Consider the following 17,997-nt stretch of genomic DNA (forward strand, 5'->3'; position numbering starts at 1 on the left):
ATTGATTGTGAAAACAGCGTGTTACTGTCACCATTTGTTGAACAATGCAGCATGCTCACTGTGTCTGCTTTGGTGACTTCTGGTGTCTTCATGTACCAAGCAGACAGGTCTCAGCTGTGATCACTACAACTGCTGTGGATTCACCATATTCTGTATTAAACCTGTTCCCTGAATTTTTTTTTTAGAGAGCAACAGGAGAAAAAAAAGCACATTATAGACATCACATTTATATGATGCACATTCTGCCATTAAATAAAGGATTGAGTCCAAGTCAAGACAAACATGACTCCCTATCTTTTAGGTATTTTCATTTAAAGTTTTCCAGACATTTTTAAAAAGTCTCCCATTCATACGTTTGCTAAAATCCCTTCACTGCCTTACTTGGAATGATATTCCAACCTTTCTCATCGTAATCTCATTAATATCAGTTATATCCATTCTATTCAGTCTTTTGAATTTAAACTTGCTACGATGGAATCTGAACAAATAATTCTCCCATCTAATCATCATTAATAATCATTATCTATCATCATTTTTTTTCCTGCAGTCTCTTTGTCTGTTTTCACACTCTTAAACAGAACACACATGCCTGCCTTGTGAGAAGCCACTTTATGTATAATCTGTCAGCCAACATCACCATGGCTGGCATTTGACATTTTAGGATTTGTTTAGGAACATTTGGTCGCGGATTCTGTATTTCAGTGTTAAGGTCTTTTATTTTTGTAAAAAGAAAACAAAAAACTGCAATCCCTCAGTTACAAAAGTATTGAGAGGTTTTGCTGTGGCAAGTCAGTATACACTATATGGTCTCAACATCCACACTGCATGATAGAGCAAAAACCAAGTCACGAAGTCCATGAAATGCTGCGCAGTGTAGTGTCTGTCATCAACATCAGTATTTACTAAACAATAAAACATCTCACAAGCTTTTGCTTTTTATTGACAGGTTGCCAGGTTAGGTTAGACTGTTTGAAGTAGACATTGTCTCATGGTACAGTGTAGATCAAGAGTTGCTCCTTGTTTAGAGTGGAACAGTGAAGTATGAAATGCCAGTTTGCAGGATGCTCTATGTTCTCTGCTGATCCCTCGAGGCGTCCCACTTGACACACCTACAATCGCACTCTCTGAAGATAAAACAGAGGAGACCTACTTGACACCATACTGGGAGTCCCTGCCCCTTCAGCTTTTCTTTCAGTGCCCCTTTCTCTCTCCTTTTATTGTCTTCTAAATGTGTCCTGAGCTGATGGCTGTGGGCCATTCTTCAGCAAACAAGCAATCTGCTTGCTGTGTCTGTCCCAAAAGGCACACTGTTACTGTTAAAATATACACTAATCCATGAATACTTTGCTCTGGGCAGTGGTCCAAACTATTTGAGATGCACTTCTACTGAAGCTGCTCCTCCAACATACAGTAAGTACTGTGTACTGTGTGTCTTTTTTTGCTGCTGTAAGAAAAAACCTATAGATGTATTTTACAATAGCGCTGGCTGCCTCAGACTTGCAGGGTTTAGAGGTAACTTCAGTGGACGATGTCCTTGCAGATAAAGTCATACATCCAAGGATCAAATTCAAAGATGTGAGACCATGACATTTAAGTAATGGAAAGTTGTGGCCATGAGTGCACTGATTGGATTGGGCACATTCAAAGTACATTATGGTGTAATAAGTGCTTGTTGTTTATTGTTTGTGTTCATTGTTTGTGTTCTTGTGTTTACTGCATGAAGCAGGAGGCCATAGGGCAAGATGGGAGAAAGAGAGCAAAACTGGCAATGAATAGATAATTAACCATGGAAGGTTAAATAAAAACCTTTATACTGAATAAATGAGTGCAAAGAAAGAAATGGTTGTTGTAGGGGAGTAGAAGAGCCACCAACAGCTGTATGAGACACTTACCAAAGCTATTCATGACTTCAGAGACTTTTGAGCAGAGACTGTGCTGCTTCAGGTTGGATGTATGATGAGTGAGCTGAGGATGACCAGCGGCCCAGTAGATAGCGAGAGGAGGTAGCAATAAAGACTGAGCATGACTTGTAAGCTGTAACATTTCAGGTGAAAGGTAAGATCTGAATGACAGATGTCAGTTTTTAGATACAAATTAATTTAAAAGATTGACCACATATAAACAACACATTCCAGAAGAAATAACCCATCAAGAACAACAGAGAGCATTTAATAGGGCGTAAAAAGACTTTTTCTATTGTCTGAAATTGGGACTGCTTTACCTTTTAATAACTATTTGTTTGAGGAATCCAGGATCATAGCATCTAGCATTAAATTGAATCTATCAAGAGGCAGCTTTGGGTTTCTTGCATCTTATTTAGTAGTTATAACTAATAAATGCACAGACAGAAAAAATAAGAACAGAACAGGGAAGAGAGGCAAATTAACAGAGAAACAGTCCCCCGGCAAAGTCATAAGAATTTATAGTGCAATTACTTTGCTTACTCTATGAAACTGACTAGAGGTCAGGAAAAAAGTAGGTCAGGGCTGGTATCCAGGCACAGAAGCTTGAAGGTCGGAAAATTAAAGCGAGATTAACAATCGGCCATAACATTCATATGACCTGGATTGTGACGAGCAGAGATTATAAAATTATTGGTATTAGATAACAAGGTCATGCAACTGAAATATTTAAATGTATTAATATTTAACCACATGCCCTGATATTACCCCTAAAAACAGCTGGAAGGTGCAGCATCTGTGTAGAAGAAGTCTGTGTGAGTCACAGGAATGGACAATATCAACCATTCCAGTGGTCGAGGCGAGCTTGAGCAGATAAGATATGAGTAGCTTTGGGGAATAAAACCGCATAGCAAAGTGACCAAGACAGTGACAGGAGCTAGCATTTTGTAATGTTTAAGCTGGAGAGAAAAGAGTAGGTAACTACACAAATGTGCTGTAACTTCACTTCCTTAACTGTAAGGGAGAGAAGCTTTCATCCTAACATTGATAAGAGTAATGCCCAGATATTCAAATCTGGTTGAAGGTCCAATAATTTTTATTATCTGGGAATACCTAAAAGACAAAAAGTGGATTTAAGTTTGGAGAGAGAGCAGCCGACGCCACCAGTTAATGAGCAGATTGAAAATGCCTGGGCTGCTTCCACACCCAAAGGTTTACCTCAGTATGAAAAAATATTTAGAATCCCACCTGTTGTCTAATAGGTGCCACTGTGATAGATTAAGATTCACTGTTTTAAAGACATCAGGTAAATCGGTGCGTGATAGGCTAGCACCTTCACCTGCTAATTTTATTAATTCAATTGGAGTATTTATTGGTAACAACACCAATGGGACTGGTTGAAAACAGGGGAAAGGGAGAGGAAGAGGAAGGGCCGATAATGCAACCCTTTTGCAACTCTTTATCCAACAGCTCCAATAGCAGACTGCAGATTTTGACACACATGGCATTGCTGTAAATCTGTGATTACACCAACCAACAAAGTCCTTGAGACAGTCCCGTAATCAAGGCATCCACAAACACTGGATCATGATGCTCAGAAAGTTCAATCACCAGGGACTGGACATTAACTGAAGTCGACGAGTGGCGCTTTAGGATGGTTTGAAACCACCCCAGCTTCCTTTCCTTTTGAGGTCAAGATAGAATTCTCGGGCAAATGGACAACTCCTGGAGCTGCGAAGTATTAAGGTCGGGGACCAGATTGATGTTTTGGCCTGTCATGTGCTGAAGTATAGCAGAATTGCTGGGTATTTGGTGAGAGGTAATGTAAGAGCTGCATCTCCTGCTACTTGTTAGAACTAGAGCATCTCCAGATCCTTCTTACAAAATCTCACCCCAATTTACAATGACAGTCACACATCGCATCTTTTAATGTCAAACCCAAATGTTTTCAGGCTACAGCAAAAGCAAAAGGAACTGGCCTCACTGTTCCAATACTTTTGGAGCAGAGTGTATGTGCAGGTGTAAGCAGTTAAAGAAAAGGAGTCTGAAGTCTTGTGGTGGTTTTATGAGTTTTGTAAAATGGACCATATGGAAGGAATAATAATAATACCAGCTTTATTAGTAAAGCTATTATACTGCTGGGGTCACTTAGTACAAAGTGCTGTACAATAAAAACAGGTAATAATTAAAATAAAATAAAACAACATTTTATCACAATAAAATTAAAACATAGCTTAGAAACAGACAAGACTAGCACAAGATTGTCACATACTATCAGAAAAGGCATCTCGATAAAAATGAGTTTAAAGGTGGGACTTTAAAGATGACACTGACTCAGACAGCCTAAATACCTCAGGTAGATAATACCTGAATTTTGGAGCCATGATGGAAAAGGCTCTGTCCCCCTTAGTTCTTAACCTGGATCTTGGTACAGATAGAAGTCTACTGCCTGAGGATCTCAGGTGACATGGATGTTCATATGGAATTAAAAGATCTGAGAAGTAGGCTGGAGCCAGACCCTGTAGGGCTTTAAATGTAATCAATAAAATCTTATAATTTACTATGGCTAAATCTCCCTGTTCTATTGAGAAGTTGGGCAGCTAGGTTTTAGACAATTTGAAGGATTTTAGGTCCTTTTGATAAAGACTGGAGAAAAGGCTGTTGCAATAATTGAGGCAGGAAGAGATAAAAGCATGAATAAAAGTCTGCATCACTAAAAGTTAATGTTACTCTTTGTGCTGTGATTTTTACAGAAACCAGACTGAAACATCTTAAAAAATATTATTGGTTTCCACAACAGCAAGCAGAAACAATTTTTTGGAGAATTTTGTATACAAAGGATCATTTTGGGGCAACAGTTAGCTCAGTTGGTAGAGCCATGATCTATAAACCCCAGGGCTACTGGTTCCATTCCTAGTTCCTCCTGGCTAAATGTCCAGGTGTCCTCGGACAAAACACCGAAACCAAACATTAGCAAACAACAAATTTACCATGGGGATCAATAATGTATGTCATCATTATTTAGTCAGATCAAGTCCAGGTTTATTTAACACAGACTGTATGCAGTGAAATGTGTGGATATAGAGAGCAAATGTGCTCCAAAACACTCCATGACATTCAATAAAAAAATTGGTTGGAATAAAATCACACAGACTGAATGTTGCCCTCAGGTGAGTTATGATATCAAGTAACTCAGACTGAATAAAGGGAGAAAAATGATCCACGGAATTCCGATATAGATACGTCTATTTCAACATCTTATTGACTCTACTTTGGAGTAAAAAGTGTTACAGGAACTTGCTGCAGTCAGCAACAGAAGTTGCACGGGGGAGCTAGATTAACTAGCTTGTCAACAGTTTGAAAAAGGAATTTAGGATTATAGTAATTGTACAATAAGGCAATTTTTTGTTGTGCTCTTGGGGTCATTTTGACTGGCCACCCACTTCTTGGTAGAGTAGCCACAGTCCCAAAGTGTCTCCTTTTGTAGATTGTTTGTCTAACTGTAGACTGGTGAATTTCTAATGTTTATGAAATCGCTTTGTAACCCGTTCCAGCTTTAATTAAATCATTCATTCTTGATCATGGATCCTCCAAAAGCTCATTTAGGCGAAGCATGGCTCACACAAGTGTGGTATTTGTTTATGAAAGGTTCACATGTTTCCCACCATGAAGAGTCTTCTCAAAGAAGACATGAAAGATCAGAAATGTGTCTGTGTTATTATTTCAGGCACATTATAATAGTTAATGCCTGTGCCGTGTACACAGAGGTGTCTCAATACACTCTGATTTCCAGAACAAAGTTTAATCATGTCTTTTATAAAGGAATTGACTGTGCATTTTCCACTACATATTTTCCATTATGGTTGAGGATATGAGAGTACATTCACCATTAGTACTGCAATGATAGAGATTTGCCCTGGTAAACAAACGACAAATTAAGAATCTCTATATGGTCTCAATATGGGAGAAAGACACGCACAATGGAAAGATTGGAGCTGTTTAATCAGCTGTCTCACAGTTGGGATCCTGCCTTGTGCTTAGTAAAGGCACTGAAAGAGTAAAAAAGTATTTGATAAACTATAACACAATGTGTAAATGATTATATCCTGAACACTGGCAATTACAGCAATGAATTCAAAAACAAAGCAGTTGTTTTAATATTTTAATTTATGTGTGTTACACGTGTGCTAGCACAACCATAGTAGCATTGTGTGATGTATAACATGCACATTGAATGAACCGCATATGCAACAGCAGGAGGGACTGACACAATTTAAATAACCTAACAGGTCTTCATTTAAAGCGCTACATCTATCATTCTGCATGCATTGGATGGAGCAGGTCAACTCAATGATCCATCCAGGATCAATGATCCGTCCAGATTCGTTTAATGGAATTGTGAATAAAACGTGTTTTGGGAACAAAACCAGTAAAGTTGGAGTTGATTTTAACCAGAATATGCAGAACGTAATCCATAAATGTTTATGTCAATGTATGTGTCATTTTAACAATATTTATCAGTGGTTGTATTTTAACACCTTCAAACATTGCAGCTATCAAAACAAAGGCCAGAAAATATGATGAGGTATATGTCGCTCTCTGTTTCACCAGCTTGACAGCTGGTAATCAGTGTGTTGTGTGTCTCTAAATAGTGGCTTCAGAGTCTGAAGCCGAACTAGTTAAGATGCCACTTAGACATTTCACTTGCTGTATACAAAGGGAAGCCTGTTGACCTCTTCAGAAAAAAATAGAAAAGGCATAATTACTTTACCAACCCTGCACACGCTCAACTAGCTTCTTATAAAGTAATTTACAGAGTGTCACAGTATAAAAAAAAAGCCAAAAAACTACTACTATTACTACTGCCTGCTGCTGATATGGTTTCAACCATGACTGACGAAGCAACAACCAGCAAATTAAGACAATTCCTCTGTCAACTGTCTACTGCAAAGTGCATATACTGTATAACATGATGAATAAAACTGAAAAACTGCTTAATGACAGGAGCAGAGAAACACTAATGTTTATTCACATGCCGTTTGTAATCTTGTAGTTTCTGCACACACACACACACACACACACGCACACAAAACAACATTGAGAAAATGTGTTGAAAGCAAACCTGTTACACAAATTGTTCAGATTATAGATAAATACTGAGTAAGTGATTCTAACACTGCAAAATGTAACTTGTAACTACTGATGTTTAAATGAATGTAGTCAAGTAAAAGTACAATAATTTTCACTCATTTAGGGGAGTAAAAGTGAAAGTAATATTAGATATAAATACTCCTGCTTGCATAATTTTGAGTAAATGTACTTAGTTATTTGCTACCTCTGTGTACGAGCAAGTTAGTGTTACAGTAAAGTTTCTGCCCAACAGCAGTAGTGAGAACAATGCTGCACTCTTATAGTCTGATGGATCGTGGATTTTGTTAGACCATGACTTTGAAGGATAAGTTCCTATTACTGCTGAGCAGGCTATGACCCGAGTCTTGAACTGGATGAGAGCTGATGGACTCCAGTGTTCTGATCCAGCTGCTGGCAGACGGTTTTCTGTTATGAGGGAGTTAGAGTAAGAGGGTTACAGTAGCTGCACAGAAGCAGTAAATGTCTTAGGCTGCTGCCGTAGCGACGTGGATCTGGATAAAGCAGAACATGATGGATAGATGACATGAAAAGACATCAAGGCAAAAAATACATTGCTGTGAGACTGAATGACTGAGACAAGGAAACAAGAGGACAACAACAACAGATCCATTATCTATGATGAGTTCAGCATCATTGTAAATGAGGAAAAGGAAATAGTGCTCATGTTTGAAATGATTTGTGAGGATGCTGGAGAGGGAATGTAAAATGCACTAACTGTTTACTAACAACCATAAACAGAACTGGATTAATAACTGATTTCTGCCTTTTCTTTGTCTGGAGCAGAAATCCATGCAGACCCTGCCACTGTAAATCATATCTGCTCCACGACATTGTTTCTGTGCAGGGACTGTTAACCTTGGTGTGAAATCAGCAGAGGAATATGTGATATCGCCCCAAGTGGATATTAATGGTTAACGTATCCTGTAATGTGCTTGATGTGAAAAGCACTCTGCTCTCCCTTATTGTCTTTTTGAGATCATGTAGTAAGAAATTCAACAAACAGAAACAGTGGATGTGTGAGAGTGCAAAACAGTCTATGTTGCCATGCTGTACTGCTGCCATTTATAATCCTTTCTACAGGCAACGTCACCAAATAAAACAATGCAACTCTGAGAAAGTTCCTGATTTAATCCCATTTTCATTTCATATGCGTTGAGATTTTTCTGTAGTCGTTTTCATTTAATAAGATTTTGAACCTTGAACCATTTTAAACTCTTTCCAGGTTCAATGGGACAGAAGTGCTAATTTCCGTGAAAGCTACAAGGCCTTAGATGAACTTGAGTAACAACGGAGGAAATGTAATGTAGTGTAGAAACATGTTTTGTCACTGTACTCAGTCAGCTAGGAACTCCCCTTTTAATAAAAGTCAGCAGTGACTAATTTCTTCCCTTCACCTCTAAGAAAATAAGAAGTGGTGTTCTCAGTGTCCAGATGGAGTCAGCATTGCTCCACAGTGTCTTACCCTCCTCTCTGTTTTTCTGTGGCCCTTATTTGGGGCAGTGTGACATTAAGGAATCAGTTAAAGGTTAAACACTTTTCTCACAGACGTTCCACACAGTTCCCCACCATACAATTTAAATCTTCAAATAAGAAGCTGCAACCAGCAGCTCCCTGATCACCATTTACATGACAACCAGACTGCTGCAGTGTATGGGGCAATTTGAATGTAGAGATGTGATGGTGTTGGCTGGTGGGTTTTGGGGGTGGGGGTGAGATGGAAGCGTCTGGCTTACAAGCACAGCATGAGTCTTCGTTGTCCCAGTGAACATCCTCCTCAATAATCTTCCATGTTTGCTGTAGTGTAACAGAAGCTCCTCTGCTGTTCTGACCCTGCTAAATAAAAAGAGACGTCAGGATCTAAGATCTATACTGCTATTTATAACAATGACATAAATAATAATAAATAAATCTCAGTCTGCACATAAAAGACTTTTCAAACAGGCCTGCTTCATTTTTTAACATATGCCCGACAATGAGCTACCCACATGATAATGTAGACTCTTTGTTAATAAACATGTATTTCATTATTACTGTCCTTTCAGCTACACCAGTAAAGACAAACTGGTTGTTGGTGTAGGCTGATAGAAATGGTTTGTATGTTAATTTTTTAATGTGAGTTTATTAGTTACCTTTAAATTTATGAATGCATATACATTTGTATGACTTAAACACAAACATTTGTTTCCAAAGAGACATCCATATCTTAGTAGAGGGAAAAAGCCAAAGAAAACAATATTGGGATTTTTATTCTTGTGTTCTAAAATGCACAGAAACTATTGTCAAAGGATGCATGTTTCAATGTTTTGTTTTGTTTTTCTTTTTGTGGAAGCTAGTCAAAAGTGTTTTCACTATTATTTTTCACTAACCCTAACCCTAACCCCTCATGAAGGCCGAATTGATTAGCAATCTTACTGACAATTAATATTCAGTAGTGTCACATTTCTGCTGACATCAACCTTTTATAGTAGTTACAGTGGTATGACAATGTGTACTGCACTTTTACATATGATAGATTAATCTATGCTTTATATATACAGTGAGGGAAAAAATTATTTGAACCCCAGCTGATTTTGTAAGTTTGCCCACTAACAAAGAAATGATCAGGCTATAATTTCAATGGTAGGTTTATTTGAACAGTGAGACACAACAATGACAAAAAAAATCCAGAAAAATGCGTTTCAAAAAGAGTTATAAATTAATTTGCATTTCCATGAAGGAAATAAGTATTTGATCCCCTATCCATCAGCAAGATCTCTAGCTCCCAGGTGGATCTTATACAGGTAACGAGCTGACATTGGCAGCCCTCTCAGCTCGTTACCTGTATAAAAGAGACCTGTCCACAGAAGCAATCAATCAATCCAGATTCCAAACTCTTCACCATGGCCAAGACCAAAGAGCTTTCCAAGGATGTCAGGGACAAGATTGTGGACCTACACAAGGCTGGAATGGGCTACAAGACCATCGCCAAGCAGCTGGGTGAGAAGGTGACAACAGTTGGTGCAATTATTCGCAAATGGAAGAAACATAAATTAACTGCCAATCTCCCTTGGTCTGGAGCTCCATGCAAGATCTCACCTCGTGGAGTTTCAATGATAATGAGAACGGTGAGGAATCAGCCAAGAACCACTCGGGAGGAACTTGTCAATGATCTCAAGGCAGCTGGGACCATAGTCACCAAAAAAACAGTTGGTAACACACTACGCCGTGAAGGACTGAAATCCTGCTGTGCCCGCAAGGTCCCCCTGCTCAAGAAAGCCCATCTACAGGCCCGTTTGAAATTTGCCACTGAACATCTGACTGATTCAGAGGAAGACTGGGTGAAAGTGTTGTGGTCAGATAAGACCAAAATCGAGCTCTTTGGCATCAACTCAACTCGCTGTGTTTGGAGGAGGAGGAAGGCTGCCTATGACTCCAAAAACACCATCCCCACTGTCAAATATGGAGGTGGAAACATTATGCTTTGGGGGTGTTTTTCTGCCAAGGGGACAGGACAATTGCACCGCATCAAAGGGAGGATGGATGGGGCCATGTACCGTCAAATGTTGGGTGAGAACCTCCTTCCCTCAGTCAGGGCATTGAAAAGGGTCGTGGTTGGGTACTCCAGCATGACAATGATCCAAAACACACGGCTAAGGCAACAAATCACTGGCTCAAGAAGAAGCATATTAAGGTCATGGAGTGGCCTAGTCAGTCTCCAGACCTTAATCCCATAGAAAATCTGTGGAGGGAGCTGAAGGTTCGAGTTGCCAAACATTGGAGAGGATCTGCAAAGAGGAGTGGGCCAAAATCCCCCCTGAGATGTGTGCAAACCTTGTGGCCAACTACAAGAAACGGCTGACCTCTGTGATTGCCAACAAAGGTTTTGCCACCAAGTACTAAAGCACGTTTTTCGAAGGGATCAAATACTTCTTTCCTTCGTGGAAATGCAAATTAATTTATAACTCTTTTTGAAACGCATTTTTCTGGATTTTTTTTGTCATTGTTGTGTCTCACTGTTCAAATACACCTACCATTGAAATTATAGACTGATCATTTCTTTGTTAGTGGGCAAACTTACAAAATCAGCTGGGGTTCAAATAATTTTTTCCCTCACTGTATATAAAGGGAGAGTTTTGTTCCAAAATGAGGGTTTATGCAATACATGTTTGTGCTATAAATTCATTTACATTCTTGAGTCATTGTGTAACAGCACAGTTTTCAGATGGAACTGTCATAATTTATCTGGTAATGATTTATCATTCTCATTTACTTCTTAACTGGCTTGACCACCTCCATGAGCCATCTCTGTCGGCTCCTGAAATTACAGATGGCACTGAGCCAGCTCCACCGTAAAGTTTCCTGAAAGATGCTTCTTAGGCCGTCTCATCAAGCTGTGTGTGTTGCTGGACTATCGATCTTTCCCAGGCTTTGAGGAATAAAGACAAAAGGAGAGGAAGCTGAGGATTCAAGCTGGACGAGAAGAGAGGAAAGAAAAAGCGGTAGATGAAATAGCAGGAAATGTGAACAGAGACAAACACACAGTGATGGTTATCTTTTCGTCACCGTCTCCTGTTTTGTGCCTTTAGGGCAGCTAAAGTTTGATCATACAAGGGAACCTAGAAATCTCAGTAAACAGACCTTGAGTCCCACCAATGAATCACAGTGTAAAAGCCAAGGCCAGGTTCTAGTAGTTTGATTAAATATGCTTCAAGTTGTATACAGCGTTAAAAAAGCCACAGCCACTCTGACATCTTTTAAACAGTAAGACACTTGCTTCTCTGACCTTTCTGGATTTTCATCCTTCTGCTTGGTGGGATTAACCAGTAGCACCACTCAGCTGTGAGTCCTGAGGGCAGAAATGCAATGTTGATGAGTTGTGAAGCCAGTGGAGACAGCAGAGACCTGCTCGAACCCATAACAAACCAAACACCTCATCTCATAACAGTGGCTTACAATCATCTCCCAGATCTGGATCCCAGTAGAGTCTCTTTTGATTTGAGCTACAACGGGGCTTTTCAAACTAAATGAAAAAATAGAGAAAAAATGAGTGAAAAAGCTATAGGAACTCTGTTTACACTTTACCAACTGTGTCTTGGGCAATTGGCTCACATCTGTTAACTTATTGTAACTTATTGTGACAAAATGAGTTTATACACACAAAATGTATTATTTGGTAAGTCCTTTAAATAGATTTATTTATTTTATTGTTTTATATATTATTATCCTAATAATTTGGAAAACTCAGCCCAATCAATGAGAGTTTAGACCGATAATTAGCTGACCAATCATATTCCATGTAACTTGCAGGTGATGTCATTTTAGCAAATTAATTTTATATTTAGATAATTAATCAATGAAGAATGAAAAAGAAGCTTAACACAAATTTGTGAGAAATGTATCTTGGCAGTTACACATCCTTGCCTATTAGCTAGTGTAAGCAGTTTATTCAGTTCATTTTTAAATTCTCATTTAGAGACCCCGAACCGTACTTTACAGGGTGTACCGTTTGATGATGACTGTATAGAGGCCTGCTGGGTACATCAGCTGATGTGGACAGCGAAAGACAAAAGAGCATGTACTAATAGTCCTGCAGTGTTTCTTTCAGACACTGTTCTCAGTAAACTGGGGCCAATTTACTTTCCATTTGTTGTGCTCTGTTATTTTTTTCAGCTCTCTCATACATGAGAAATCCTTCTATAAATCTTTGTTGGACCATGGAGACTTTAATATTTCCAAAGCCTGGGAGCTAGCAACGGAAGAAAATTAAGGAAAACTGTCCGTAACATATGCATGATAATGACAATGATGTAAAATGATTGGAGTAACTAATCTTTTTATGTTGGGTACCGTCCATGTTAATTATTAATTCAATAAAATTGATCATTTGCATTTATAACACAGAAGATCTGCACGGCTGCATAAGTCTTAACAAATACATTTTGCAGCTTATCTTGCTTTTCTCCATATGCTTTTCTGCATGTGAAAAAGATTGAGACTAAGAAGATATGTGCTATGCTGCCCAAGTCACCAACAGGAAAATTTGATCCGGTTTTGTTATCGTTTCTCAGACTGAGCGGTCTTGGATGCATTGGGGGTGTATACATTTGGAAATTTCATCACAAATGTAGCTCCTCTAGCCTCTCTTCAGCTTTATTTTCTATTTCATCTATCAACAGGATCTCCAATTTAGAGCTGCTGTGCAGTTGCCTCATACAGAACTTAAACTTGGCTGGTAATGTCATTGTCAGCACCGCTGAGTCTTCACTGACTTCAGGCCTTGACAAAGCTTAAAAATAGACACCTCAACGACAACACAAATACACTAATCCAATATATAGATGCCATAGTTGTTGAGATGTTCCCTAATGTCAAAGGGCTTTTATCAAGATATCAAAATCCTTTCACATGACTCTAGCATTTAAACTACCACAGCAGAACTGATGATGCATCAAAGGCAAAAGGAAGTGATGTTACCACGGAATGCGATGATGTCACTGCACATCAAAGCACTCTCACAGGAACAAGGCCAACACAGAGGTTAGACATTGAAAACAAACCAACATTCACCTGTTTAAAGTGAGTTGATTTGTTTAGAAAAGACAACACCCCTTAAAGCTTACATTAGTTTATAGCAGCAAAATTTGCAGCCCTGTGAGAACTTGCAACACAGGATTCAACATCTTTAAAAAGAACAATATGCAAAGAAAAAAATTGCCCCGTAATAAATTTGAAGCCTTCTGGCCCTACGAGGAGGAAAATAGACTCTTAAAGGAAGAACTGGAGGAATTGAAGAAGGAGCACAAAGTAAAAACAGCTTTTTGTGAAACATGGAAACAACAACAGCAAGATTACTTGGAACTGAAGAGGCAAATGCAGCTGATGACCAAAGAGAGAGGGGTTCTGAGTAAGGAGCTGGAGTACTACAAACAAGAATGCTTGCTGCTCAGAAAAAAGAGCAAAGACCAAGAAGTGACCATCAGCAGGATGGACAAATCTCTACAGGAGAAAATCCATGCCCTGAAGATGGAGGTGGAGAAACTTCAGAGGAACAAGAGCATTTTTGATGATACAGTGACTGCCAAAAACCACAGGGGGGAACTTGCCAAAAAAGATAAAGAAATTCTTAAAGAGAAAAGGAGATGCCAGAACCTTGAAGATCAAATAAAAAAGATGACCAAAGAGAAAGAATCTAGACAACAACCAGTAATCATCAACGTGCACAAGGTGGGTGAAGATGAAGTAGTGAACGAGTTTGAAACGAACACAGTCTTGAAAGAAAAGCTGACCACCACTAAACAACAGCTGATGACGGTGAAGCAACAATTGCAGAAGAAAGATCACATCATAGAGGAAAAGGAGAAGGAGTGTGAGCACCTGAAACAAAGAATGACACAGCTGCCACCTCTAGAGAGTTTAGAGAAGTATCAGGAAACAATCAGAGATCAGCATAAGAAGATCCAGGCACTGACTGGCAAGTTAAACATGTACCAAGCCAAAACTGAAGAGTACAAGAGGGAAAAGGAGAAACTGGTGGAAGAGGTAAATACCAATAAAAAGCTGTACCTCAATAAAAAAATACAAAACCAGGATTCAAGAAAGGCCCGAAAGAAGAGTAAAGCTGAGCCGCCCAGCGAGGACAAATCGGGCGTCACTCACCTCGGGCCAACCCTCAATGAGCAGCAGTCAAAGGAGCAGAAGCAGACCAAGAAAATCATTCACCTCCCAGTTATCTCCTGCAAACTACAACTGGAGCCAGAAGCTAATTATGTTCACGCCTGGCCTAAGCATTTGTCAGGAAAAAAACTGGAACAAACCCCAGCAAGCAAAACCAATCAGCGTAAGTCCAAAGGTAAGTCAAGTGAAATCATTCTTCCACCCATCCAGATCGTTAAGTCTCTGAACACACTGAAACATCAGACAAGTCCTCATAACTCAAAAAACTAAATCTGAATCACTGAAACAATTGGCAACTACATGTCGGTGAAGATTCTTCTTGAAGTTGGGTCATGGCAACTGGACTTCCTTTTGTTAGGTTGAAACATTTTGCTACTCATCCAAGTCTGCTTCTTCAGTCTGCAGATAGTTGGTTAGAGACCACAAATTTATGCTCCAGGTTTGGTTTCACTTCACCCCTGGCATGAATAGGCTCGTTAGGTGAAACAAAGGATGGGGAGGATGTGAAGGATGTACCGCTGCGCAACCCCTCTTAACACCTAAAATGGGCCATTAAGTGTGTCCAACCTGGTGCAGGTGTGAACTGGTTCTGGTCTATCTGGTGATAGATAAAAGGGCAGCATGATAACTAGAAGACAGGTTATGTCTAAGTCCTCCACCTCTGTTGAGAGAGGGGGTGTATATTTGCACATGCAAGGCTTCCCCCACCCCTCTCTCAAACCACTTGTCCTATATTTAAACGTCACAGTTCTCAAACGAGTGTCCTTTGTTCCTATGATGAAGGTACACAGCTGATTCATTATATTGCTATAGCATACACTATATAGTGTATGTGGTCCAGTGCAGTGAAGAATGCTCTGAGCTGTTCATTGGAGAAACAGCCGCTACACAGGAGAATGGCACAGCACAGGAGGAGTAACTCCTCAGGACCTGAATCAGCTGTGTAACTTCACCTTAAGGACAAAGGACACTTGTTTGAGGACTGTGACGCAAAGAGGACAAGTGGTTTGAGAGAGGGGTGAGGGAAGCCTTGCATGTGCAAATCTACACCCCCTCTCTCAACAGAGGTGGAAACTTAGACACAACCTGTCTTCTATTTATCACGCTGCCCTTTCATCTATTACCAGAAAGACCAGAATCAGTTCACACCTGGACCAGGTTGGGCACACTTAACGACCCATTTTAGGTATTACGAGGGGTAGGGCAGAGGTGTGACTATTACATCCTTCACATCCTCCCCATCCTTTGTTTCACCTAATGAGCCTATTCAGGTGAAGGGGTGGAGTGAAACCAATCCTGCAGCATAGATTTGTGGTCTCTAACCAACTATCTTCAGACTGAAGAAGCTACTTGGATGAGTAGTGAAATGTTTCAACCTAACAAAAGAAAAACCATTTGCCATGACTCAACTTCCAAATTGGCAACTACTAAATTTCTTAAAATTTAATTAATTGTAACTAATTGGCTTAGTCTGGTTGACGTCACCCAGGAAGGGGGTTTCCTCTTGTGTGGTCCTTCCCAAGGTTTCTTCCAGTTTACTGTTACTGGTTATTCAGGGAGTTTTTCCTTGCCCGCTTGAGGAATGACATCATTAATTAAGACACTGAGTAATAATTGGTGGTTAATTAGGAACTTACAATACAATACAATACAACATACAATTGACAAAATGAAACAATAAATCATTAAAAGTAATAAACTGTCTGTTTTCTTTTTAATTACAAACATCTGCAGGGTTTTCTATTTTCCATTGCAATTGCTGTTATCGTTCAGATTTCTAAGTGAAACTTAGAAAGCACTTTGAAACACGTTTAGAAAAGTGCTGTATGAAAAAAAAAAAAAACATTATCAAGCACCAAATAAACAAACATGCATTTTCTGCAATGTGCAAATATGTGGTGTTAAATAACTCTGTCAACAGTTACCTTTCTGTTTTGTGTGCTGCAGTATATGTACATATTTGGCTCATTGTCCTTTTGTGGGTTTAAAACCTGATGCATCAATCTCAGAGTCAGTGGATAACAGCTAAATGGAGCTCATTTCTGCCACCACTGTCTGTGTTCTTTCAGGTGTGTTCTGTCGCCGGTAGCAACCCCAGTGGACGTGGTTCATAAAATGCACAGTTCTCATGATGCAGAAGGTTAAAGTTAAAATGAGACTCTGAGTTAGTCAAATCCAAACATACTAAAACAGCTTCAGAATGAAATCCTATGTCTTTGGTACTAAACCTCTATTGCAGCTTAAAAGAAAAAAACAAAAACAAAAACAATGCTGAGTAAACAAAGAGGGAATTTACGGAGCCCCTAAGAGGATTGGATTGGATTGGCAAAGAAAAATAAATAAAGTGAGCACAAGAAACATTTCTGTCTCATACCTTCTAATATGCAAATCCCAATGTGGGAATTTGTTGAGTTTTAATTTAAGCTTGGATTGTATTATAGGAAATTACAGCTTTGCTTGCTAGTTGTTTAGGTGTTATCCGCCAGAAACTAAATGCATAAATGCATACGCAGCAGTGCGCATTGCCTGCAAAAGCCCAGTTTATCTGCGTGTTCAGCTGCTCGTTTCAGTATCATAAAGTGCAAACACTGTACATGACATGTATCCCCTTGGTAATAGCAATCACCTCATGACAAATAGCAATTCAATTGTTAAATTGACCTTTAAATAATATAATAATTCTTGGCACACATTCTCATATAAGAAGCAACGAGACTGATCTAATACTCAAACTAAATACTTTTTAGAGATCACCTAAAACTATCTGATGCTACCAGATACTATCTGGTGATCGTTGGCTAAAACTCCAGATGACTGCTTCACTTATCCACTTGCTACACCCACTACTGACCATCTATTGCTAGCTGATGCTACTAATATGAATCGGCAGTTTACAGCTAACACCCAACAGTTAGCATAGTTCGGCTAACAGCTACAGTGTTTCAACAACTTTAGAAACGTGTTCAACACACAACACGTATTATTTGGTAAGTCCTTAACATTTTAAATAGATTTATTTATTTTATTGTTTTATATATTATTGGCCTTATAATTTGGAAAACTCAGCCCAATCAATGAGAGTTTAGACCGATTATTAGCTGACCAATCATATTCCATGTCACTGCACTGTCACTGAGTCCACATTGCAGGTGATGTCCTTTTAGCAAATTAATTTTATATTTAGATAATTAATCAATAAAGAATAAAAAAGAAGCTTAACACAAATTTGTGAGAAATGTATCTTGGCAATTACACATCCTTGCCTTTTAGCAAAATCCACCTCTAGTAATTT

General features: G+C 39.1%; 1 pseudogene; it reads right to left on the minus strand.

The window, feature by feature from the left end:
- Positions 1 to 17,997, minus strand: part of LOC117152976 — a 93,289-nt pseudogene that overhangs the window by 23,835 nt on the left and 51,457 nt on the right.

Source organism: Anabas testudineus, chromosome 17 (assembly GCF_900324465.2).
Source record: "Anabas testudineus chromosome 17, fAnaTes1.2, whole genome shotgun sequence".
NCBI lineage: Eukaryota > Metazoa > Chordata > Actinopteri > Anabantiformes > Anabantidae > Anabas > Anabas testudineus.